The sequence below is a fragment of the Anarhichas minor genome, unplaced genomic scaffold, assembly GCF_050575085.1.
Source record: "Anarhichas minor isolate MPS153535 unplaced genomic scaffold, ASM5057508v1 ptg000036l, whole genome shotgun sequence".
NCBI classification, from domain to species: Eukaryota; Metazoa; Chordata; class Actinopteri; order Perciformes; family Anarhichadidae; genus Anarhichas; species Anarhichas minor.
Genome location: NW_027466482.1, coordinates 1,671,340 through 1,692,937, shown reverse-complemented (window position 1 = coordinate 1,692,937; position 21,598 = coordinate 1,671,340). Strand labels below are relative to the sequence as shown.

The window sequence follows — 21,598 nt, the reverse complement described above, 5'->3', positions numbered from 1 at the left end:
TTTAAAGGCCGGAACAGCGCCACTTTTTTTTCATTAGCCCAAAAATGCTACTAGCGCAGTCCTCGTTAGTTTAGTGGATAGTATCTCCGCTTGTCACGCGGAAGACCAGGGTTCGATTCCCTGACGGGGAGTTTTCTACCAGTTGCTAGTAAGACAACAGCCATTTAACACAGAGACGATACATATCAAGCATGTTCCTGCTGTCAGAGACCGCTTCACATTAACGATATGATTGCCTACCTCGGCATGCATGAAAGGTTGCGCATCAGAATGGAAAATTCTGCTTCTTTTCATCCAGTTTGCTGGGAACGCTAGTCAGAACACTTTGATTGTGTGGAGGAAAAGCTAACCCTGGGGCAGTTGTACTTACCCAGTTTCTGACAATTCCACTACGTAGAGTGTTATTGTGTGGAGTAAGCAGGAACAAAGAATACTGTTTCCGCCCAGTTTCGAACGGGGGACTTTTCGCGTGTAAAGCCAACGTGATAACCACTACACTACGGAAACTGCTGAAGATGACTTTTACGCACGTGCCCAGGCTCAATGCACCATTCACACTTGAGTGCAAACATTTCAGATGCCAGACGACATGATTTCCGAATGGATTCAGTCACAGCTGCTGTGTCATTGAGTGACAGTAAATGTCTAGTACACTTAAAGCCTCCCCTGTATAGCTCTAAGAATTCCCTTTAAAGGCCGGAACAGCGCCACTTTTTTTTCATTAGCCCAAAAATGCTACTAGCGCAGTCCTCGTTAGTTTAGTGGATAGTATCTCCGCTTGTCACGCGGAAGACCAGGGTTTGATTCCCTGACGGGGAGTTTTCTACCAGTTGCTAGTAAGACAACAGCCATTTAACACAGAGACGATACATATCAAGCATGTTCCTGCTGTCAGAGACCGCTTCACATTAACGATATGATTGCCTACCTCGGCATGCATGAAAGGTTGCGCATCAGAATGGAAAATTCTGCTTCTTTTCATCCAGTTTGCTGGGAACGCTAGTCAGAACACTTTGATTGTGTGGAGGAAAAGCTAACCCTGGGGCAGTTGTACTTACCCAGTTTCTGACAATTCCACTACGTAGAGTGTTATTGTGTGGAGTAAGCAGGAACAAAGAATACTGTTTCCGCCCAGTTTCGAACGGGGGACTTTTCGCGTGTAAAGCTAACGTGATAACCACTACACTACGGAAACTGCTGAAGATGACTTTTACGCACGTGCCCAGGCTCAATGCACCATTCACACTTGACTGCAAACATTTCAGATGCCAGACGACATGATTTCCGAATGGATTCAGTCACAGCTGCTGTGTCATTGAGTGACAGTAAATGTCTAGTACACTTAAAGCCTCCCCTGTATAGCTCTAAGAATTCCCTTTAAAGGCCGGAACAGCGCCACTTTTTTTTCATTAGCCCAAAAATGCTACTAGCGCAGTCCTCGTTAGTTTAGTGGATAGTATCTCCGCTTGTCACGCGGAAGACCAGGGTTCGATTCCCTGACGGGGAGTTTTCTACCAGTTGCTAGTAAGACAACAGCCATTTAACACAGAGACGATACATATCAAGCATGTTCCTGCTGTCAGAGACTGCTTCACATTAACGATATGATTGCCTACCTCGGCATGCATGAAAGGTTGCGCATCAGAATGGAAAATTCTGCTTCTTTTCATCCAGTTTGCTGGGAACGCTAGTCAGAACACTTTGATTATGTGGAGGAAAAGCTAACCCTGGGGCAGTTGTACTTACCCAGTTTCTGACAATTCCACTATGTAGAGTGTTATTGTGTGGATTAAGCAGGAACAAAGAATACTGTTTCCGCCCAGTTTCGAACAGGGGACTTTTCGCGTGTAAAGCCAACGTGATAACCACTACACTACGGAAACTGCTGAAGATGACTTTTACGCACGTGCCCAGGCTCAATGCACCATTCACACTTGACTGCAAACATTTCAGATGCCAGACGACATGATTTCCGAATGGATTCAGTCACAGCTGCTGTGTCATTGAGTGACAGTAAATGTCTAGTACACTTAAAGCCTCCCCTGTATAGCTCTAAGAATTCCCTTTAAAGGCCGGAACAGCGCCACTTTTTTTTCATTAGCCCAAAAATGCTACTAGCGCAGTCCTCGTTAGTTTAGTGGATAGTATCTCCGCTTGTCACGCGGAAGACCAGGGTTCGATTCCCTGACGGGGAGTTTTCTACCAGTTGCTAGTAAGACAACAGCCATTTAACACAGAGACGATACATATCAAGCATGTTCCTGCTGTCAGAGACCGCTTCACATTAACGATATGATTGCCTACCTCGGCATGCATGAAAGGTTGCGCATCAGAATGGAAAATTCTGCTTCTTTTCATCCAGTTTGCTGGGAACGCTAGTCAGAACACTTTGATTATGTGGAGGAAAAGCTAACCCTGGGGCAGTTGTACTTACCCAGTTTCTGACAATTCCACTATGTAGAGTGTTATTGTGTGGATTAAGCAGGAACAAAGAATACTGTTTCCTCCCAGTTTCGAACAGGGGACTTTTCGCGTGTAAAGCCAACGTGATAACCACTACACTACGGAAACTGCTGAAGATGACTTTTACGCACGTGCCCAGGCTCAATGCACCATTCACACTTGAGTGCAAACATTTCAGATGCCAGACGACATGATTTCCGAATGGATTCAGTCACAGCTGCTGTGTCATTGAGTGACAGTAAATGTCTAGTACACTTAAAGCCTCCCCTGTATAGCTCTAAGAATTCCCTTTAAAGGCCGGAACAGCGCCACTTTTTTTTCATTAGCCCAAAAATGCTACTAGCGCAGTCCTCGTTAGTTTAGTGGATAGTATCTCCGCTTGTCACGCGGAAGACCAGGGTTTGATTCCCTGACGGGGAGTTTTCTACCAGTTGCTAGTAAGACAACAGCCATTTAACACAGAGACGATACATATCAAGCATGTTCCTGCTGTCAGAGACCGCTTCACATTAACGATATGATTGCCTACCTCGGCATGCATGAAAGGTTGCGCATCAGAATGGAAAATTCTGCTTCTTTTCATCCAGTTTGCTGGGAACGCTAGTCAGAACACTTTGATTATGTGGAGGAAAAGCTAACCCTGGGGCAGTTGTACTTACCCAGTTTCTGACAATTCCACTATGTAGAGTGTTATTGTGTGGATTAAGCAGGAACAAAGAATACTGTTTCCGCCCAGTTTCGAACAGGGGACTTTTCGCGTGTAAAGCCAACGTGATAACCACTACACTACGGAAACTGCTGAAGATGACTTTTACGCACGTGCCCAGGCTCAATGCACCATTCACACTTGAGTGCAAACATTTCAGATGCCAGACGACATGATTTCCGAATGGATTCAGTCACAGCTGCTGTGTCATTGAGTGACAGTAAATGTCTAGTACACTTAAAGCCTCCCCTGTATAGCTCTAAGAATTCCCTTTAAAGGCCGGAACAGCGCCACTTTTTTTTCATTAGCCCAAAAATGCTACTAGCGCAGTCCTCGTTAGTTTAGTGGATAGTATCTCCGCTTGTCACGCGGAAGACCAGGGTTTGATTCCCTGACGGGGAGTTTTCTACCAGTTGCTAGTAAGACAACAGCCATTTAACACAGAGACGATACATATCAAGCATGTTCCTGCTGTCAGAGACCGCTTCACATTAACGATATGATTGCCTACCTCGGCATGCATGAAAGGTTGCGCATCAGAATGGAAAATTCTGCTTCTTTTCATCCAGTTTGCTGGGAACGCTAGTCAGAACACTTTGATTGTGTGGAGGAAAAGCTAACCCTGGGGCAGTTGTACTTACCCAGTTTCTGACAATTCCACTACGTAGAGTGTTATTGTGTGGAGTAAGCAGGAACAAAGAATACTGTTTCCGCCCAGTTTCGAACGGGGGACTTTTCGCGTGTAAAGCCAACGTGATAACCACTACACTACGGAAACTGCTGAAGATGACTTTTACGCACGTGCCCAGGCTCAATGCACCATTCACACTTGAGTGCAAACATTTCAGATGCCAGACGACATGATTTCCGAATGGATTCAGTCACAGCTGCTGTGTCATTGAGTGACAGTAAATGTCTAGTACACTTAAAGCCTCCCCTGTATAGCTCTAAGAATTCCCTTTAAAGGCCGGAACAGCGCCACTTTTTTTTCATTAGCCCAAAAATGCTACTAGCGCAGTCCTCGTTAGTTTAGTGGATAGTATCTCCGCTTGTCACGCGGAAGACCAGGGTTTGATTCCCTGACGGGGAGTTTTCTACCAGTTGCTCGTAAGACAACAGCCATTTAACACAGAGACGATACATATCAAGCATGTTCCTGCTGTCAGAGACCGCTTCACATTAACGATATGATTGCCTACCTCGGCATGCATGAAAGGTTGCGCATCAGAATGGAAAATTCTGCTTCTTTTCATCCAGTTTGCTGGGAACGCTAGTCAGAACACTTTGATTGTGTGGAGGAAAAGCTAACCCTGGGGCAGTTGTACTTACCCAGTTTCTGACAATTCCACTACGTAGAGTGTTATTGTGTGGAGTAAGCAGGAACAAAGAATACTGTTTCCGCCCAGTTTCGAACGGGGGACTTTTCGCGTGTAAAGCCAATGTGATAACCACTACACTACGGAAACTGCTGAAGATGACTTTTACGCACGTGCCCAGGCTCAATGCACCATTCACACTTGAGTGCAAACATTTCAGATGCCAGACGACATGATTTCCGAATGGATTCAGTCACAGCTGCTGTGTCATTGAGTGACAGTAAATGTCTAGTACACTTAAAGCCTCCCCTGTATAGCTCTAAGAATTCCCTTTAAAGGCCGGAACAGCGCCACTTTTTTTTCATTAGCCCAAAAATGCTACTAGCGCAGTCCTCGTTAGTTTAGTGGATAGTATCTCCGCTTGTCACGCGGAAGACCAGGGTTTGATTCCCTGACGGGGAGTTTTCTACCAGTTGCTAGTAAGACAACAGCCATTTAACACAGAGACGATACATATCAAGCATGTTCCTGCTGTCAGAGACCGCTTCACATTAACGATATGATTGCCTACCTCGGCATGCATGAAAGGTTGCGCATCAAAATGGAAAATTCTGCTTCTTTTCATCCAGTTTGCTGGGAACGCTAGTCAGAACACTTTGATTGTGTGGAGGAAAAGCTAACCCTGGGGCAGTTGTACTTACCCAGTTTCTGACAATTCCACTACGTAGAGTGTTATTGTGTGGAGTAAGCAGGAACAAAGAATACTGTTTCCGCCCAGTTTCGAACGGGGGACTTTTCGCGTGTAAAGCCAACGTGATAACCACTACACTACGGAAACTGCTGAAGATGACTTTTACGCACGTGCCCAGGCTCAATGCACCATTCACACTTGAGTGCAAACATTTCAGATGCCAGACGACATGATTTCCGAATGGATTCAGTCACAGCTGCTGTGTCATTGAGTGACAGTAAATGTCTAGTACACTTAAAGCCTCCCCTGTATAGCTCTAAGAATTCCCTTTAAAGGCCGGAACAGCGCCACTTTTTTTTCATTAGCCCAAAAATGCTACTAGCGCAGTCCTCGTTAGTTTAGTGGATAGTATCTCCGCTTGTCACGCGGAAGACCAGGGTTCGATTCCCTGACGGGGAGTTTTCTACCAGTTGCTAGTAAGACAACAGCCATTTAACACAGAGACGATACATATCGAGTATGTTCCTGCTGTCAGAGACCGCTTCACATTAACGATATGATTGCCTACCTCGGCATGCATGAAAGGTTGCGCATCAGAATGGAAAATTCTGCTTCTTTTCATCCAGTTTGCTGGGAACGCTAGTCAGAACACTTTGATTATGTGGAGGAAAAGCTAACCCTGGGGCAGTTGTACTTACCCAGTTTCTGACAATTCCACTACGTAGAGTGTTATTGTGTGGATTAAGCAGGAACAAAGAATACTGTTTCCGCCCAGTTTCGAACGGGGGACTTTTCGCGTGTAAAGCCAACGTGATAACCACTACACTACGGAAACTGCTGAAGATGACTTTTACGCACGTGCCCAGGCTCAATGCACCATTCACACTTGACTGCAAACATTTCAGATGCCAGACGACATGATTTCCGAATGGATTCAGTCACAGCTGCTGTGTCATTGAGTGACAGTAAATGTCTAGTACACTTAAAGCCTCCCCTGTATAGCTCTAAGAATTCCCTTTAAAGGCCGGAACAGCGCCACTTTTTTTTCATTAGCCCAAAAATGCTACTAGGGCAGTCCTCGTTAGTTTAGTGGATAGTATCTCCGCTTGTCACGCGGAAGACCAGGGTTCGATTCCCTGACGGGGAGTTTTCTACCAGTTGCTAGTAAGACAACAGCCATTTAACACAGAGACGATACATATCGAGTATGTTCCTGCTGTCAGAGACCGCTTCACATTAACGATATGATTGCCTACCTCGGCATGCATGAAAGGTTGCGCATCAGAATGGAAAATTCTGCTTCTTTTCATCCAGTTTGCTGGGAACGCTAGTCAGAACACTTTGATTATGTGGAGGAAAAGCTAACCCTGGGGCAGTTGTACTTACCCAGTTTCTGACAATTCCACTACGTAGAGTGTTATTGTGTGGATTAAGCAGGAACAAAGAATACTGTTTCCGCCCAGTTTCGAACGGGGGACTTTTCGCGTGTAAAGCCAACGTGATAACCACTACACTACGGAAACTGCTGAAGATGACTTTTACGCACGTGCCCAGGCTCAATGCACCATTCACACTTGACTGCAAACATTTCAGATGCCAGACGACATGATTTCCGAATGGATTCAGTCACAGCTGCTGTGTCATTGAGTGACAGTAAATGTCTAGTACACTTAAAGCCTCCCCTGTATAGCTCTAAGAATTCCCTTTAAAGGCCGGAACAGCGCCACTTTTTTTTCATTAGCCCAAAAATGTTACTAGCGCAGTCCTCGTTAGTTTAGTGGATAGTATCTCCGCTTGTCCCGCGGAAGACCAGGGTTTGATTCCCTGACGGGGAGTTTTCTACCAGTTGCTAGTAAGACAACAGCCATTTAACACAGAGACGATACATATCGAGCATGTTCCTGCTGTCAGAGACCGCTTCACATTAACAATATGATTGCCTACCTCGGCATGCATGAAAGGTTGCGCATCAAAATGGAAAATTCTGCTTCTTTTCATCCAGTTTGCTGGGAACGCTAGTCAGAACACTTTGATTGTGTGGAGGAAAAGCTAACCCTGGGGCAGTTGTACTTACCCAGTTTCTGACAATTCCACTACGTAGAGTGTTATTGTGTGGAGTAAGCAGGAACAAAGAATACTGTTTCCGCCCAGTTTCGAACGGGGGACTTTTCGCGTGTAAAGCCAACGTGATAACCACTACACTACGGAAACTGCTGAAGATGACTTTTACGCACGTGCCCAGGCTCAATGCACCATTCACACTTGAGTGCAAACATTTCAGATGCCAGACGACATGATTTCCGAATGGATTCAGTCACAGCTGCTGTGTCATTGAGTGACAGTAAATGTCTAGTACACTTAAAGCCTCCCCTGTATAGCTCTAAGAATTCCCTTTAAAGGCCGGAACAGCGCCACTTTTTTTTCATTAGCCCAAAAATGCTACTAGCGCAGTCCTCGTTAGTTTAGTGGATAGTATCTCCGCTTGTCACGCGGAAGACCAGGGTTCGATTCCCTGACGGGGAGTTTTCTACCAGTTGCTAGTAAGACAACAGCCATTTATCACAGAGACGATACATATCAAGCATGTTCCTGCTGTCAGAGACCGCTTCACATTAACGATATGATTGCCTACCTCGGCATGCATGAAAGGTTGTGCATCAGAATGGAAAATTCTGCTTCTTTTCATCCAGTTTGCTGGGAACGCTAGTCAGAACACTTTGATTGTGTGGAGGAAAAGCTAACCCTGGGGCAGTTGTACTTACCCAGTTTCTGACAATTCCACTACGTAGAGTGTTATTGTGTGGAGTAAGCAGGAACAAAGAATACTGTTTCCGCCCAGTTTCGAACGGGGGACTTTTCGCGTGTAAAGCCAACGTGATAACCACTACACTACGGAAACTGCTGAAGATGACTTTTACGCACGTGCCCAGGCTCAATGCACCATTCACACTTGAGTGCAAACATTTCAGATGCCAGACGACATGATTTCCGAATGGATTCAGTCACAGCTGCTGTGTCATTGAGTGACAGTAAATGTCTAGTACACTTAAAGCCTCCCCTGTATAGCTCTAAGAATTCCCTTTAAAGGCCGGAACAGCGCCACTTTTTTTTCATTAGCCCAAAAATGCTACTAGCGCAGTCCTCGTTAGTTTAGTGGATAGTATCTCCGCTTGTCACGCGGAAGACCAGGGTTCGATTCCCTGACGGGGAGTTTTCTACCAGTTGCTAGTAAGACAACAGCCATTTATCACAGAGACGATACATATCAAGCATGTTCCTGCTGTCAGAGACCGCTTCACATTAACGATATGATTGCCTACCTCGGCATGCATGAAAGGTTGTGCATCAGAATGGAAAATTCTGCTTCTTTTCATCCAGTTTGCTGGGAACGCTAGTCAGAACACTTTGATTGTGTGGAGGAAAAGCTAACCCTGGGGCAGTTGTACTTACCCAGTTTCTGACAATTCCACTACGTAGAGTGTTATTGTGTGGATTAAGCAGGAACAAAGAATACTGTTTCCGCCCAGTTTCGAACGGGGGACTTTTCGCGTGTAAAGCCAACGTGATAACCACTACACTACTGAAACTGCTGAAGATGACTTTTACGCACGTGCCCAGGCTCAATGCACCATTCACACTTGACTGCAAACATTTCAGATGCCAGACGACATGATTTCCGAATGGATTCAGTCACAGCTGCTGTGTCATTGAGTGACAGTAAATGTCTAGTACACTTAAAGCCTCCCCTGTATAGCTCTAAGAATTCCCTTTAAAGGCCGGAACAGCGCCACTTTTTTTTCATTAGCCCAAAAATGCTACTAGCGCAGTCCTCGTTAGTTTAGTGGATAGTATCTCCGCTTGTCACGCGGAAGACCAGGGTTCGATTCCCTGACGGGGAGTTTTCTACCAGTTGCTAGTAAGACAACAGCCATTTAACACAGAGACGATACATATCGAGTATGTTCCTGCTGTCAGAGACCGCTTCACATTAACGATATGATTGCCTACCTCGGCATGCATGAAAGGTTGCGCATCAGAATGGAAAATTCTGCTTCTTTTCATCCAGTTTGCTGGGAACGCTAGTCAGAACACTTTGATTATGTGGAGGAAAAGCTAACCCTGGGGCAGTTGTACTTACCCAGTTTCTGACAATTCCACTACGTAGAGTGTTATTGTGTGGATTAAGCAGGAACAAAGAATACTGTTTCCGCCCAGTTTCGAACGGGGGACTTTTCGCGTGTAAAGCCAACGTGATAACCACTACACTACGGAAACTGCTGAAGATGACTTTTACGCACGTGCCCAGGCTCAATGCACCATTCACACTTGACTGCAAACATTTCAGATGCCAGACGACATGATTTCCGAATGGATTCAGTCACAGCTGCTGTGTCATTGAGTGACAGTAAATGTCTAGTACACTTAAAGCCTCCCCTGTATAGCTCTAAGAATTCCCTTTAAAGGCCGGAACAGCGCCACTTTTTTTTCATTAGCCCAAAAATGCTACTAGGGCAGTCCTCGTTAGTTTAGTGGATAGTATCTCCGCTTGTCACGCGGAAGACCAGGGTTCGATTCCCTGACGGGGAGTTTTCTACCAGTTGCTAGTAAGACAACAGCCATTTAACACAGAGACGATACATATCGAGTATGTTCCTGCTGTCAGAGACCGCTTCACATTAACGATATGATTGCCTACCTCGGCATGCATGAAAGGTTGCGCATCAGAATGGAAAATTCTGCTTCTTTTCATCCAGTTTGCTGGGAACGCTAGTCAGAACACTTTGATTATGTGGAGGAAAAGCTAACCCTGGGGCAGTTGTACTTACCCAGTTTCTGACAATTCCACTACGTAGAGTGTTATTGTGTGGATTAAGCAGGAACAAAGAATACTGTTTCCGCCCAGTTTCGAACGGGGGACTTTTCGCGTGTAAAGCCAACGTGATAACCACTACACTACGGAAACTGCTGAAGATGACTTTTACGCACGTGCCCAGGCTCAATGCACCATTCACACTTGACTGCAAACATTTCAGATGCCAGACGACATGATTTCCGAATGGATTCAGTCACAGCTGCTGTGTCATTGAGTGACAGTAAATGTCTAGTACACTTAAAGCCTCCCCTGTATAGCTCTAAGAATTCCCTTTAAAGGCCGGAACAGCGCCACTTTTTTTTCATTAGCCCAAAAATGTTACTAGCGCAGTCCTCGTTAGTTTAGTGGATAGTATCTCCGCTTGTCCCGCGGAAGACCAGGGTTTGATTCCCTGACGGGGAGTTTTCTACCAGTTGCTAGTAAGACAACAGCCATTTAACACAGAGACGATACATATCGAGCATGTTCCTGCTGTCAGAGACCGCTTCACATTAACAATATGATTGCCTACCTCGGCATGCATGAAAGGTTGCGCATCAAAATGGAAAATTCTGCTTCTTTTCATCCAGTTTGCTGGGAACGCTAGTCAGAACACTTTGATTGTGTGGAGGAAAAGCTAACCCTGGGGCAGTTGTACTTACCCAGTTTCTGACAATTCCACTACGTAGAGTGTTATTGTGTGGAGTAAGCAGGAACAAAGAATACTGTTTCCGCCCAGTTTCGAACGGGGGACTTTTCGCGTGTAAAGCCAACGTGATAACCACTACACTACGGAAACTGCTGAAGATGACTTTTACGCACGTGCCCAGGCTCAATGCACCATTCACACTTGAGTGCAAACATTTCAGATGCCAGACGACATGATTTCCGAATGGATTCAGTCACAGCTGCTGTGTCATTGAGTGACAGTAAATGTCTAGTACACTTAAAGCCTCCCCTGTATAGCTCTAAGAATTCCCTTTAAAGGCCGGAACAGCGCCACTTTTTTTTCATTAGCCCAAAAATGCTACTAGCGCAGTCCTCGTTAGTTTAGTGGATAGTATCTCCGCTTGTCACGCGGAAGACCAGGGTTCGATTCCCTGACGGGGAGTTTTCTACCAGTTGCTAGTAAGACAACAGCCATTTATCACAGAGACGATACATATCAAGCATGTTCCTGCTGTCAGAGACCGCTTCACATTAACGATATGATTGCCTACCTCGGCATGCATGAAAGGTTGTGCATCAGAATGGAAAATTCTGCTTCTTTTCATCCAGTTTGCTGGGAACGCTAGTCAGAACACTTTGATTGTGTGGAGGAAAAGCTAACCCTGGGGCAGTTGTACTTACCCAGTTTCTGACAATTCCACTACGTAGAGTGTTATTGTGTGGAGTAAGCAGGAACAAAGAATACTGTTTCCGCCCAGTTTCGAACGGGGGACTTTTCGCGTGTAAAGCCAACGTGATAACCACTACACTACGGAAACTGCTGAAGATGACTTTTACGCACGTGCCCAGGCTCAATGCACCATTCACACTTGAGTGCAAACATTTCAGATGCCAGACGACATGATTTCCGAATGGATTCAGTCACAGCTGCTGTGTCATTGAGTGACAGTAAATGTCTAGTACACTTAAAGCCTCCCCTGTATAGCTCTAAGAATTCCCTTTAAAGGCCGGAACAGCGCCACTTTTTTTTCATTAGCCCAAAAATGCTACTAGCGCAGTCCTCGTTAGTTTAGTGGATAGTATCTCCGCTTGTCACGCGGAAGACCAGGGTTCGATTCCCTGACGGGGAGTTTTCTACCAGTTGCTAGTAAGACAACAGCCATTTATCACAGAGACGATACATATCAAGCATGTTCCTGCTGTCAGAGACCGCTTCACATTAACGATATGATTGCCTACCTCGGCATGCATGAAAGGTTGTGCATCAGAATGGAAAATTCTGCTTCTTTTCATCCAGTTTGCTGGGAACGCTAGTCAGAACACTTTGATTGTGTGGAGGAAAAGCTAACCCTGGGGCAGTTGTACTTACCCAGTTTCTGACAATTCCACTACGTAGAGTGTTATTGTGTGGATTAAGCAGGAACAAAGAATACTGTTTCCTCCCAGTTTCGAACGGGGGACTTTTCGCGTGTAAAGCCAACGTGATAACCACTACACTACGGAAACTGCTGAAGATGACTTTTACGCACGTGCCCAGGCTCAATGCACCATTCACACTTGACTGCAAACATTTCAGATGCCAGACGACATGATTTCCGAATGGATTCAGTCACAGCTGCTGTGTCATTGAGTGACAGTAAATGTCTAGTACACTTAAAGCCTCCCCTGTATAGCTCTAAGAATTCCCTTTAAAGGCCGGAACAGCGCCACTTTTTTTTCATTAGCCCAAAAATGCTACTAGGGCAGTCCTCGTTAGTTTAGTGGATAGTATCTCCGCTTGTCACGCGGAAGACCAGGGTTCGATTCCCTGACGGGGAGTTTTCTACCAGTTGCTAGTAAGACAACAGCCATTTAACACAGAGACGATACATATCGAGTATGTTCCTGCTGTCAGAGACCGCTTCACATTAACGATATGATTGCCTACCTCGGCATGCATGAAAGGTTGCGCATCAGAATGGAAAATTCTGCTTCTTTTCATCCAGTTTGCTGGGAACGCTAGTCAGAACACTTTGATTATGTGGAGGAAAAGCTAACCCTGGGGCAGTTGTACTTACCCAGTTTCTGACAATTCCACTACGTAGAGTGTTATTGTGTGGATTAAGCAGGAACAAAGAATACTGTTTCCGCCCAGTTTCGAACGGGGGACTTTTCGCGTGTAAAGCCAACGTGATAACCACTACACTACGGAAACTGCTGAAGATGACTTTTACGCACGTGCCCAGGCTCAATGCACCATTCACACTTGAGTGCAAACATTTCAGATGCCAAACGACATGATTTCCGAATGGATTCAGTCACAGCTGCTGTGTCATTGAGTGACAGTAAATGTCTAGTACACTTAAAGCCTCCCCTGTATAGCTCTAAGAATTCCCTTTAAAGGCCGGAACAGCGCCACTTTTTTTTCATTAGCCCAAAAATGCTACTAGCGCAGTCCTCGTTAGTTTAGTGGATAGTATCTCAGCTTGTCACGCGGAAGACCAGGGTTCGATTCCCTGACGGGGAGTTTTCTACCAGTTGCTAGTAAAACAACAGCCATTTAACACAGAGACGATACATATCAAGCATGTTCCTGCTGTCAGAGACCGCTTCACATTAACAATATGATTGCCTACCTCGGCATGCATGAAAGGTTGCGCATCAGAATGGAAAATTCTGCTTCTTTTCATCCAGTTTGCTGGGAACGCTAGTCAGAACACTTTGATTGTGTGGAGGAAAAGCTAACCCTGGGGCAGTTGTACTTACCCAGTTTCTGACAATTCCACTACGTAGAGTGTTATTGTGTGGAGTAAGCAGGAACAAAGAATACTGTTTCCGCCCAGTTTCGAACGGGGGACTTTTCGCGTGTAAAGCCAACGTGATAACCACTACACTACGGAAACTGCTGAAGATGACTTTTACGCACGTGCCCAGGCTCAATGCACCATTCACACTTGAGTGCAAACATTTCAGATGCCAAACGACATGATTTCCGAATGGATTCAGTCACAGCTGCTGTGTCATTGAGTGACAGTAAATGTCTAGTACACTTAAAGCCTCCCCTGTATAGCTCTAAGAATTCCCTTTAAAGGCCGGAACAGCGCCACTTTTTTTTCATTAGCCCAAAAATGCTACTAGCGCAGTCCTCGTTAGTTTAGTGGATAGTATCTCCGCTTGTCACGCGGAAGACCAGGGTTCGATTCCCTGACGGGGAGTTTTCTACCAGTTGCTAGTAAGACAACAGCCATTTATCACAGAGACGATACATATCAAGCATGTTCCTGCTGTCAGAGACCGCTTCACATTAACGATATGATTGCCTACCTCGGCATGCATGAAAGGTTGTGCATCAGAATGGAAAATTCTGCTTCTTTTCATCCAGTTTGCTGGGAACGCTAGTCAGAACACTTTGATTGTGTGGAGGAAAAGCTAACCCTGGGGCAGTTGTACTTACCCAGTTTCTGACAATTCCACTACGTAGAGTGTTATTGTGTGGAGTAAGCAGGAACAAAGAATACTGTTTCCGCCCAGTTTCGAACGGGGGACTTTTCGCGTGTAAAGCCAACGTGATAACCACTACACTACGGAAACTGCTGAAGATGACTTTTACGCACGTGCCCAGGCTCAATGCACCATTCACACTTGAGTGCAAACATTTCAGATGCCAGACGACATGATTTCCGAATGGATTCAGTCACAGCTGCTGTGTCATTGAGTGACAGTAAATGTCTAGTACACTTAAAGCCTCCCCTGTATAGCTCTAAGAATTCCCTTTAAAGGCCGGAACAGCGCCACTTTTTTTTCATTAGCCCAAAAATGCTACTAGCGCAGTCCTCGTTAGTTTAGTGGATAGTATCTCCGCTTGTCACGCGGAAGACCAGGGTTCGATTCCCTGACGGGGAGTTTTCTACCAGTTGCTAGTAAGACAACAGCCATTTATCACAGAGACGATACATATCAAGCATGTTCCTGCTGTCAGAGACCGCTTCACATTAACGATATGATTGCCTACCTCGGCATGCATGAAAGGTTGTGCATCAGAATGGAAAATTCTGCTTCTTTTCATCCAGTTTGCTGGGAACGCTAGTCAGAACACTTTGATTGTGTGGAGGAAAAGCTAACCCTGGGGCAGTTGTACTTACCCAGTTTCTGACAATTCCACTACGTAGAGTGTTATTGTGTGGAGTAAGCAGGAACAAAGAATACTGTTACCGCCCAGTTTCGAACGGGGGACTTTTCGCGTGTAAAGCCAACGTGATAACCACTACACTACGGAAACTGCTGAAGATGACTTTTACGCACGTGCCCAGGCTCAATGCACCATTCACACTTGAGTGCAAACATTTCAGATGCCAGACGACATGATTTCCGAATGGATTCAGTCACAGCTGCTGTGTCATTGAGTGACAGTAAATGTCTAGTACACTTAAAGCCTCCCCTGTATAGCTCTAAGAATTCCCTTTAAAGGCCGGAACAGCGCCACTTTTTTTTCATTAGCCCAAAAATGCTACTAGCGCAGTCCTCGTTAGTTTAGTGGATAGTATCTCCGCTTGTCACGCGGAAGACCAGGGTTCGATTCCCTGACGGGGAGTTTTCTACCAGTTGCTAGTAAGACAACAGCCATTTAACACAGAGACGATACATATCGAGTATGTTCCTGCTGTCAGAGACCGCTTCACATTAACGATATGATTGCCTACCTCGGCATGCATGAAAGGTTGCGCATCAGAATGGAAAATTCTGCTTCTTTTCATCCAGTTTGCTGGGAACGCTAGTCAGAACACTTTGATTATGTGGAGGAAAAGCTAACCGTGGGGCAGTTGTACTTACCCAGTTTCTGACAATTCCACTACGTAGAGTGTTATTGTGTGGATTAAGCAGGAACAAAGAATACTGTTTCCGCCCAGTTTCGAACGGGGGACTTTTCGCGTGTAAAGCCAACGTGATAACCACTACACTACGGAAACTGCTGAAGATGACTTTTACGCACGTGCCCAGGCTCAATGCACCATTCACACTTGAGTGCAAACATTTCAGATGCCAAACGACATGATTTCCGAATGGATTCAGTCACAGCTGCTGTGTCATTGAGTGACAGTAAATGTCTAGTACACTTAAAGCCTCCCCTGTATAGCTCTAAGAATTCCCTTTAAAGGCCGGAACAGCGCCACTTTTTTTTCATTAGCCCAAAAATGTTACTAGCGCAGTCCTCGTTAGTTTAGTGGATAGTATCTCCGCTTGTCACGCGGAAGACCAGGGTTTGATTCCCTGACGGGGAGTTTTCTACCAGTTGCTAGTAAGACAACAGCCATTTAACACAGAGACGATACATATCGAGTATGTTCCTGCTGTCAGAGACCGCTTCACATTAACGATATGATTGCCTACCTCGGCATGCATGAAAGGTTGCGCATCAGAATGGAAAATTCTGCTTCTTTTCATCCAGTTTGCTGGGAACGCTAGTCAGAACACTTTGATTATGTGGAGGAAAAGCTAACCCTGGGGCAGTTGTACTTACCCAGTTTCTGACAATTCCACTACGTAGAGTGTTATTGTGTGGATTAAGCAGGAACAAAGAATACTGTTTCCGCCCAGTTTCGAACGGGGGACTTTTCGCGTGTAAAGCCAACGTGATAACCACTACACTACGGAAACTGCTGAAGATGACTTTTACGCACGTGCCCAGGCTCAATGCACCATTCACACTTGAGTGCAAACATTTCAGATGCCAAACGACATGATTTCCGAATGGATTCAGTCACAGCTGCTGTGTCATTGAGTGACAGTAAATGTCTAGTACACTTAAAGCCTCCCCTGTATAGCTCTAAGAATTCCCTTTAAAGGCCGGAACAGCGCCACTTTTTTTTCATTAGCCCAAAAATGTTACTAGCGCAGTCCTCGTTAGTTTAGTGGATAGTATCTCCGCTTGTCACGCGGAAGACCAGGGTTTGATTCCCTGACGGGGAGTTTTCTACCAGTTGCTAGTAAGACAACAGCCATTTAACACAGAGACGATACATATCGAGCATGTTCCTGCTGTCAGAGACCGCTTCACATTAACAATATGATTGCCTACCTCGGCATGCATGAAAGGTTGCGCATCAAAATGGAAAATTCTGCTTCTTTTCATCCAGTTTGCTGGGAACGCTAGTCAGAACACTTTGATTGTGTGGAGGAAAAGCTAACCCTGGGGCAGTTGTACTTACCCAGTTTCTGACAATTCCACTACGTAGAGTGTTATTGTGTGGAGTAAGCAGGAACAAAGAATACTGTTTCCGCCCAGTTTCGAACGGGGGACTTTTCGCGTGTAAAGCCAACGTGATAACCACTACACTACGGAAACTGCTGAAGATGACTTTTACGCACGTGCCCAGGCTCAATGCACCATTCACACTTGAGTGCAAACATTTCAGATGCCAAACGACATGATTTCCGAATGGATTCAGTCACAGCTGCTGTGTCATTGAGTGACAGTAAATGTCTAGTACACTTAAAGCCTCCCCTGTATAGCTCTAAGAATTCCCTTTAAAGGCCGGAACAGCGCCACTTTTTTTTCATTAGCCCAAAAATGTTACTAGCGCAGTCCTCGTTAGTTTAGTGGATAGTATCTCCGCTTGTCACGCGGAAGACCAGGGTTTGATTCCCTGACGGGGAGTTTTCTACCAGTTGCTAGTAAGACAACAGCCATTTAACACAGAGACGATACATATCGAGTATGTTCCTGCTGTCAGAGACCGCTTCACATTAACGATATGATTGCCTACCTCGGCATGCATGAAAGGTTGCGCATCAGAATGGAAAATTCTGCTTCTTTTCATCCAGTTTGCTGGGAACGCTAGTCAGAACACTTTGATTGTGTGGAGGAAAAGCTAACCCTGGGGCAGTTGTACTTACCCAGTTTCTGACAACTCCACTACGTAGAGTGTTATTGTGTGGATTAAGCAGGAACAAAGAATACTGTTTCCGCCCAGTTTCGAACGGGGGACTTTTCGCGTGTAAAGCCAACGTGATAACCACTACACTACGGAAACTGCTGAAGATGACTTTTACGCACGTGCCCAGGCTCAATGCACCATTCACACTTGACTGCAAACATTTCAGATGCCAGACGACATGATTTCCGAATGGATTCAGTCACAGCTGCTGTGTCATTGAGTGACAGTAAATGTCTAGTACACTTAAAGCCTCCCCTGTATAGCTCTAAGAATTCCCTTTAAAGGCCGGAACAGCGCCACTTTTTTTTCATTAGCCCAAAAATGCTACTAGCGCAGTCCTCGTTAGTTTAGTGGATAGTATCTCCGCTTGTCACGCGGAAGACCAGGGTTCGATTCCCTGACGGGGAGTTTTCTACCAGTTGCTAGTAAGACAACAGCCATTTATCACAGAGACGATACATATCAAGCATGTTCCTGCTGTCAGAGACCGCTTCACATTAACGATATGATTGCCTACCTCGGCATGCATGAAAGGTTGTGCATCAGAATGGAAAATTCTGCTTCTTTTCATCCAGTTTGCTGGGAACGCTAGTCAGAACACTTTGATTGTGTGGAGGAAAAGCTAACCCTGGGGCAGTTGTACTTACCCAGTTTCTGACAATTCCACTACGTAGAGTGTTATTGTGTGGAGTAAGCAGGAACAAAGAATACTGTTTCCGCCCAGTTTCGAACGGGGGACTTTTCGCGTGTAAAGCCAACGTGATAACCACTACACTACGGAAACTGCTGAAGATGACTTTTACGCACGTGCCCAGGCTCAATGCACCATTCACACTTGAGTGCAAACATTTCAGATGCCAGACGACATGATTTCCGAATGGATTCAGTCACAGCTGCTGTGTCATTGAGTGACAGTAAATGTCTAGTACACTTAAAGCCTCCCCTGTATAGCTCTAAGAATTCCCTTTAAAGGCCGGAACAGCGCCACTTTTTTTTCATTAGCCCAAAAATGCTACTAGCGCAGTCCTCGTTAGTTTAGTGGATAGTATCTCCGCTTGTCACGCGGAAGACCAGGGTTCGATTCCCTGACGGGGAGTTTTCTACCAGTTGCTAGTAAGACAACAGCCATTTATCACAGAGACGATACATATCAAGCATGTTCCTGCTGTCAGAGACCGCTTCACATTAACGATATGATTGCCTACCTCGGCATGCATGAAAGGTTGTGCATCAGAATGGAAAATTCTGCTTCTTTTCATCCAGTTTGCTGGGAACGCTAGTCAGAACACTTTGATTGTGTGGAGGAAAAGCTAACCCTGGGGCAGTTGTACTTACCCAGTTTCTGACAATTCCACTACGTAGAGTGTTATTGTGTGGAGTAAGCAGGAACAAAGAATACTGTTTCCGCCCAGTTTCGAACGGGGGACTTTTCGCGTGTAAAGCCAACGTGATAACCACTACACTACGGAAACTGCTGAAGATGACTTTTACGCACGTGCCCAGGCTCAATGCACCATTCACACTTGAGTGCAAACATTTCAGATGCCAGACGACATGATTTCCGAATGGATTCAGTCACAGCTGCTGTGTCATTGAGTGACAGTAAATGTCTAGTACACTTAAAGCCTCCCCTGTATAGCTCTAAGAATTCCCTTTAAAGGCCGGAACAGCGCCACTTTTTTTTCATTAGCCCAAAAATGCTACTAGCGCAGTCCTCGTTAGTTTAGTGGATAGTATCTCCGCTTGTCACGCGGAAGACCAGGGTTCGATTCCCTGACGGGGAGTTTTCTACCAGTTGCTAGTAAGACAACAGCAATTTAACACAGAGACGATACATATCAAGCATGTTCCTGCTGTCAGAGACCGCTTCACATTAACGATATGATTGCCTACCTCGGCATGCATGAAAGGTTGCGCATCAGAATGGAAAATTCTGCTTCTTTTCATCCAGTTTGCTGGGAACGCTAGTCAGAACACTTTGATTGTGTGGAGGAAAAGCTAACCCTGGGGCAGTTGTACTTACCCAGTTTCTGACAATTCCACTACGTAGAGTGTTATTGTGTGGAGTAAGCAGGAACAAAGAATACTGTTTCCGCCCAGTTTCGAACGGAGGACTTTTCGCGTGTAAAGCCAACGTGATAACCACTACACTACGGAAACTGCTGAAGATGACTTTTACGCACGTGCCCAGGCTCAATGCACCATTCACACTTGAGTGCAAACATTTCAGATGCCAGACGACATGATTTCCGAATGGATTCAGTCACAGCTGCTGTGTCATTGAGTGACAGTAAATGTCTAGTACACTTAAAGTCTCCCCTGTATAGCTCTAAGAATTCCCTTTAAAGGCCGGAACAGCGCCACTTTTTTTTCATTAGCCCAAAAATGCTACTAGCGCAGTCCTCGTTAGTTTAGTGGATAGTATCTCCGCTTGTCACGCGGAAGACCAGGGTTCGATTCCCTGACGGGGAGTTTTCTACCAGTTGCTAGTAAGACAACAGCCATTTATCACAGAGACGATACATATCAAGCATGTTCCTGCTGTCAGAGACCGCTTCACATTAACGATATGATTGCCTACCTCGGCATGCATGAAAGGTTGTGCATCAGAATGGAAAATTCTGCTTCTTTTCATCCAGTTTGCTGGGAACGCTAGTCAGAACACTTTGATTGTGTGGAGGAAAAGCTAACCCTGGGGCAGTTGTACTTACCCAGTTTCTGACAATTCCACTACGTAGAGTGTTATTGTGTGGAGTAAGCAGGAACAAAGAATACTGTTTCCGCCCAGTTTCGAACGGGGGACTTTTCGCGTGTAAAGCCAACGTGATAACCACTACACTACGGAAACTGCTGAAGATGACTTTTACGCACGTGCCCAGGCTCAATGCACCATTCACACTTGAGTGCAAACATTTCAGATGCCAGACGACATGATTTCCGAATGGATTCAGTCACAGCTGCTGTGTCATTGAGTGACAGTAAATGTCTAGTACACTTAAAGCCTCCCCTGTATAGCTCTAAGAATTCCCTTTAAAGGCCGGAACAGCGCCACTTTTTTTTCATTAGCCCAAAAATGCTACTAGCGCAGTCCTCGTTAGTTTAGTGGATAGTATCTCCGCTTGTCACGCGGAAGACCAGGGTTCGATTCCCTGACGGGGAGTTTTCTACCAGTTGCTAGTAAGACAACAGCAATTTAACACAGAGACGATACATATCAAGCATGTTCCTGCTGTCAGAGACCGCTTCACATTAACGATATGATTGCCTACCTCGGCATGCATGAAAGGTTGCGCATCAGAATGGAAAATTCTGCTTCTTTTCATCCAGTTTGCTGGGAACGCTAGTCAGAACACTTTGATTGTGTGGAGGAAAAGCTAACCCTGGGGCAGTTGTACTTACCCAGTTTCTGACAATTCCACTACGTAGAGTGTTATTGTGTGGAGTAAGCAGGAACAAAGAATACTGTTTCCGCCCAGTTTCGAACGGGGGACTTTTCGCGTGTAAAGCCAACGTGATAACCACTACACTACGGAAACTGCTGAAGATGACTTTTACGCACGTGCCCAGGCTCAATGCACCATTCACACTTGAGTGCAAACATTTCAGATGCCAGACGACATGATTTCCGAATGGATTCAGTCACAGCTGCTGTGTCATTGAGTGACAGTAAATGTCTAGTACACTTAAAGCCTCCCCTGTATAGCTCTAAGAATTCCCTTTAAAGGCCGGAACAGCGCCACTTTTTTTTCATTAGCCCAAAAATGCTACTAGCGCAGTCCTCGTTAGTTTAGTGGATAGTATCTCCGCTTGTCACGCGGAAGACCAGGGTTCGATTCCCTGACGGGGAGTTTTCTACCAGTTGCTAGTAAGACAACAGCCATTTATCACAGAGACGATACATATCAAGCATGTTCCTGCTGTCAGAGACCGCTTCACATTAACGATATGATTGCCTACCTCGGCATGCATGAAAGGTTGTGCATCAGA

At 45.5% G+C, this 21,598-nt stretch overlaps 22 non-coding genes across 22 annotated transcripts; all 22 read right to left on the bottom strand.

Annotated features, from left to right (window-relative positions):
• Window positions 1-434: 434 nt before the first annotated feature.
• trnav-uac (transfer RNA valine (anticodon UAC)) lies at window positions 435-507 on the bottom strand. Its single transcript has one exon. It is a non-coding gene; the product is annotated as a tRNA-Val (tRNA).
• Window positions 508-3,874: 3,367 nt separating this feature from the next.
• Window positions 3,875-3,947, bottom strand: trnav-uac (transfer RNA valine (anticodon UAC)). The gene has a single exon. It is a non-coding gene; the product is annotated as a tRNA-Val (tRNA).
• A 1,303-nt stretch (window positions 3,948-5,250) lies between these two features.
• trnav-uac (transfer RNA valine (anticodon UAC)) lies at window positions 5,251-5,323 on the bottom strand. The gene has a single exon. It is a non-coding gene; the product is annotated as a tRNA-Val (tRNA).
• Window positions 5,324-5,938: 615 nt separating this feature from the next.
• On the bottom strand, window positions 5,939-6,011 carry trnav-uac (transfer RNA valine (anticodon UAC)). Its single transcript has one exon. It is a non-coding gene; the product is annotated as a tRNA-Val (tRNA).
• A 615-nt stretch (window positions 6,012-6,626) lies between these two features.
• Window positions 6,627-6,699, bottom strand: trnav-uac (transfer RNA valine (anticodon UAC)). The gene has a single exon. It is a non-coding gene; the product is annotated as a tRNA-Val (tRNA).
• A 615-nt stretch (window positions 6,700-7,314) lies between these two features.
• Window positions 7,315-7,387, bottom strand: trnav-uac (transfer RNA valine (anticodon UAC)). Its single transcript has one exon. It is a non-coding gene; the product is annotated as a tRNA-Val (tRNA).
• A 615-nt stretch (window positions 7,388-8,002) lies between these two features.
• trnav-uac (transfer RNA valine (anticodon UAC)) lies at window positions 8,003-8,075 on the bottom strand. The gene has a single exon. It is a non-coding gene; the product is annotated as a tRNA-Val (tRNA).
• Window positions 8,076-9,378: 1,303 nt separating this feature from the next.
• Window positions 9,379-9,451, bottom strand: trnav-uac (transfer RNA valine (anticodon UAC)). The gene has a single exon. It is a non-coding gene; the product is annotated as a tRNA-Val (tRNA).
• Window positions 9,452-10,066: 615 nt separating this feature from the next.
• Window positions 10,067-10,139, bottom strand: trnav-uac (transfer RNA valine (anticodon UAC)). Its single transcript has one exon. It is a non-coding gene; the product is annotated as a tRNA-Val (tRNA).
• Window positions 10,140-10,754: 615 nt separating this feature from the next.
• Window positions 10,755-10,827, bottom strand: trnav-uac (transfer RNA valine (anticodon UAC)). The gene has a single exon. It is a non-coding gene; the product is annotated as a tRNA-Val (tRNA).
• Window positions 10,828-11,442: 615 nt separating this feature from the next.
• Window positions 11,443-11,515, bottom strand: trnav-uac (transfer RNA valine (anticodon UAC)). The gene has a single exon. It is a non-coding gene; the product is annotated as a tRNA-Val (tRNA).
• A 1,303-nt stretch (window positions 11,516-12,818) lies between these two features.
• Window positions 12,819-12,891, bottom strand: trnav-uac (transfer RNA valine (anticodon UAC)). The gene has a single exon. It is a non-coding gene; the product is annotated as a tRNA-Val (tRNA).
• A 615-nt stretch (window positions 12,892-13,506) lies between these two features.
• On the bottom strand, window positions 13,507-13,579 carry trnav-uac (transfer RNA valine (anticodon UAC)). The gene has a single exon. It is a non-coding gene; the product is annotated as a tRNA-Val (tRNA).
• Window positions 13,580-14,194: 615 nt separating this feature from the next.
• Window positions 14,195-14,267, bottom strand: trnav-uac (transfer RNA valine (anticodon UAC)). The gene has a single exon. It is a non-coding gene; the product is annotated as a tRNA-Val (tRNA).
• Window positions 14,268-15,570: 1,303 nt separating this feature from the next.
• On the bottom strand, window positions 15,571-15,643 carry trnav-uac (transfer RNA valine (anticodon UAC)). Its single transcript has one exon. It is a non-coding gene; the product is annotated as a tRNA-Val (tRNA).
• A 615-nt stretch (window positions 15,644-16,258) lies between these two features.
• On the bottom strand, window positions 16,259-16,331 carry trnav-uac (transfer RNA valine (anticodon UAC)). The gene has a single exon. It is a non-coding gene; the product is annotated as a tRNA-Val (tRNA).
• A 615-nt stretch (window positions 16,332-16,946) lies between these two features.
• On the bottom strand, window positions 16,947-17,019 carry trnav-uac (transfer RNA valine (anticodon UAC)). The gene has a single exon. It is a non-coding gene; the product is annotated as a tRNA-Val (tRNA).
• Window positions 17,020-17,634: 615 nt separating this feature from the next.
• On the bottom strand, window positions 17,635-17,707 carry trnav-uac (transfer RNA valine (anticodon UAC)). The gene has a single exon. It is a non-coding gene; the product is annotated as a tRNA-Val (tRNA).
• Window positions 17,708-18,322: 615 nt separating this feature from the next.
• On the bottom strand, window positions 18,323-18,395 carry trnav-uac (transfer RNA valine (anticodon UAC)). The gene has a single exon. It is a non-coding gene; the product is annotated as a tRNA-Val (tRNA).
• A 615-nt stretch (window positions 18,396-19,010) lies between these two features.
• Window positions 19,011-19,083, bottom strand: trnav-uac (transfer RNA valine (anticodon UAC)). Its single transcript has one exon. It is a non-coding gene; the product is annotated as a tRNA-Val (tRNA).
• Window positions 19,084-20,386: 1,303 nt separating this feature from the next.
• trnav-uac (transfer RNA valine (anticodon UAC)) lies at window positions 20,387-20,459 on the bottom strand. The gene has a single exon. It is a non-coding gene; the product is annotated as a tRNA-Val (tRNA).
• Window positions 20,460-21,074: 615 nt separating this feature from the next.
• On the bottom strand, window positions 21,075-21,147 carry trnav-uac (transfer RNA valine (anticodon UAC)). The gene has a single exon. It is a non-coding gene; the product is annotated as a tRNA-Val (tRNA).
• Between the last annotated feature and the right edge of the window lie 451 nt (window positions 21,148-21,598).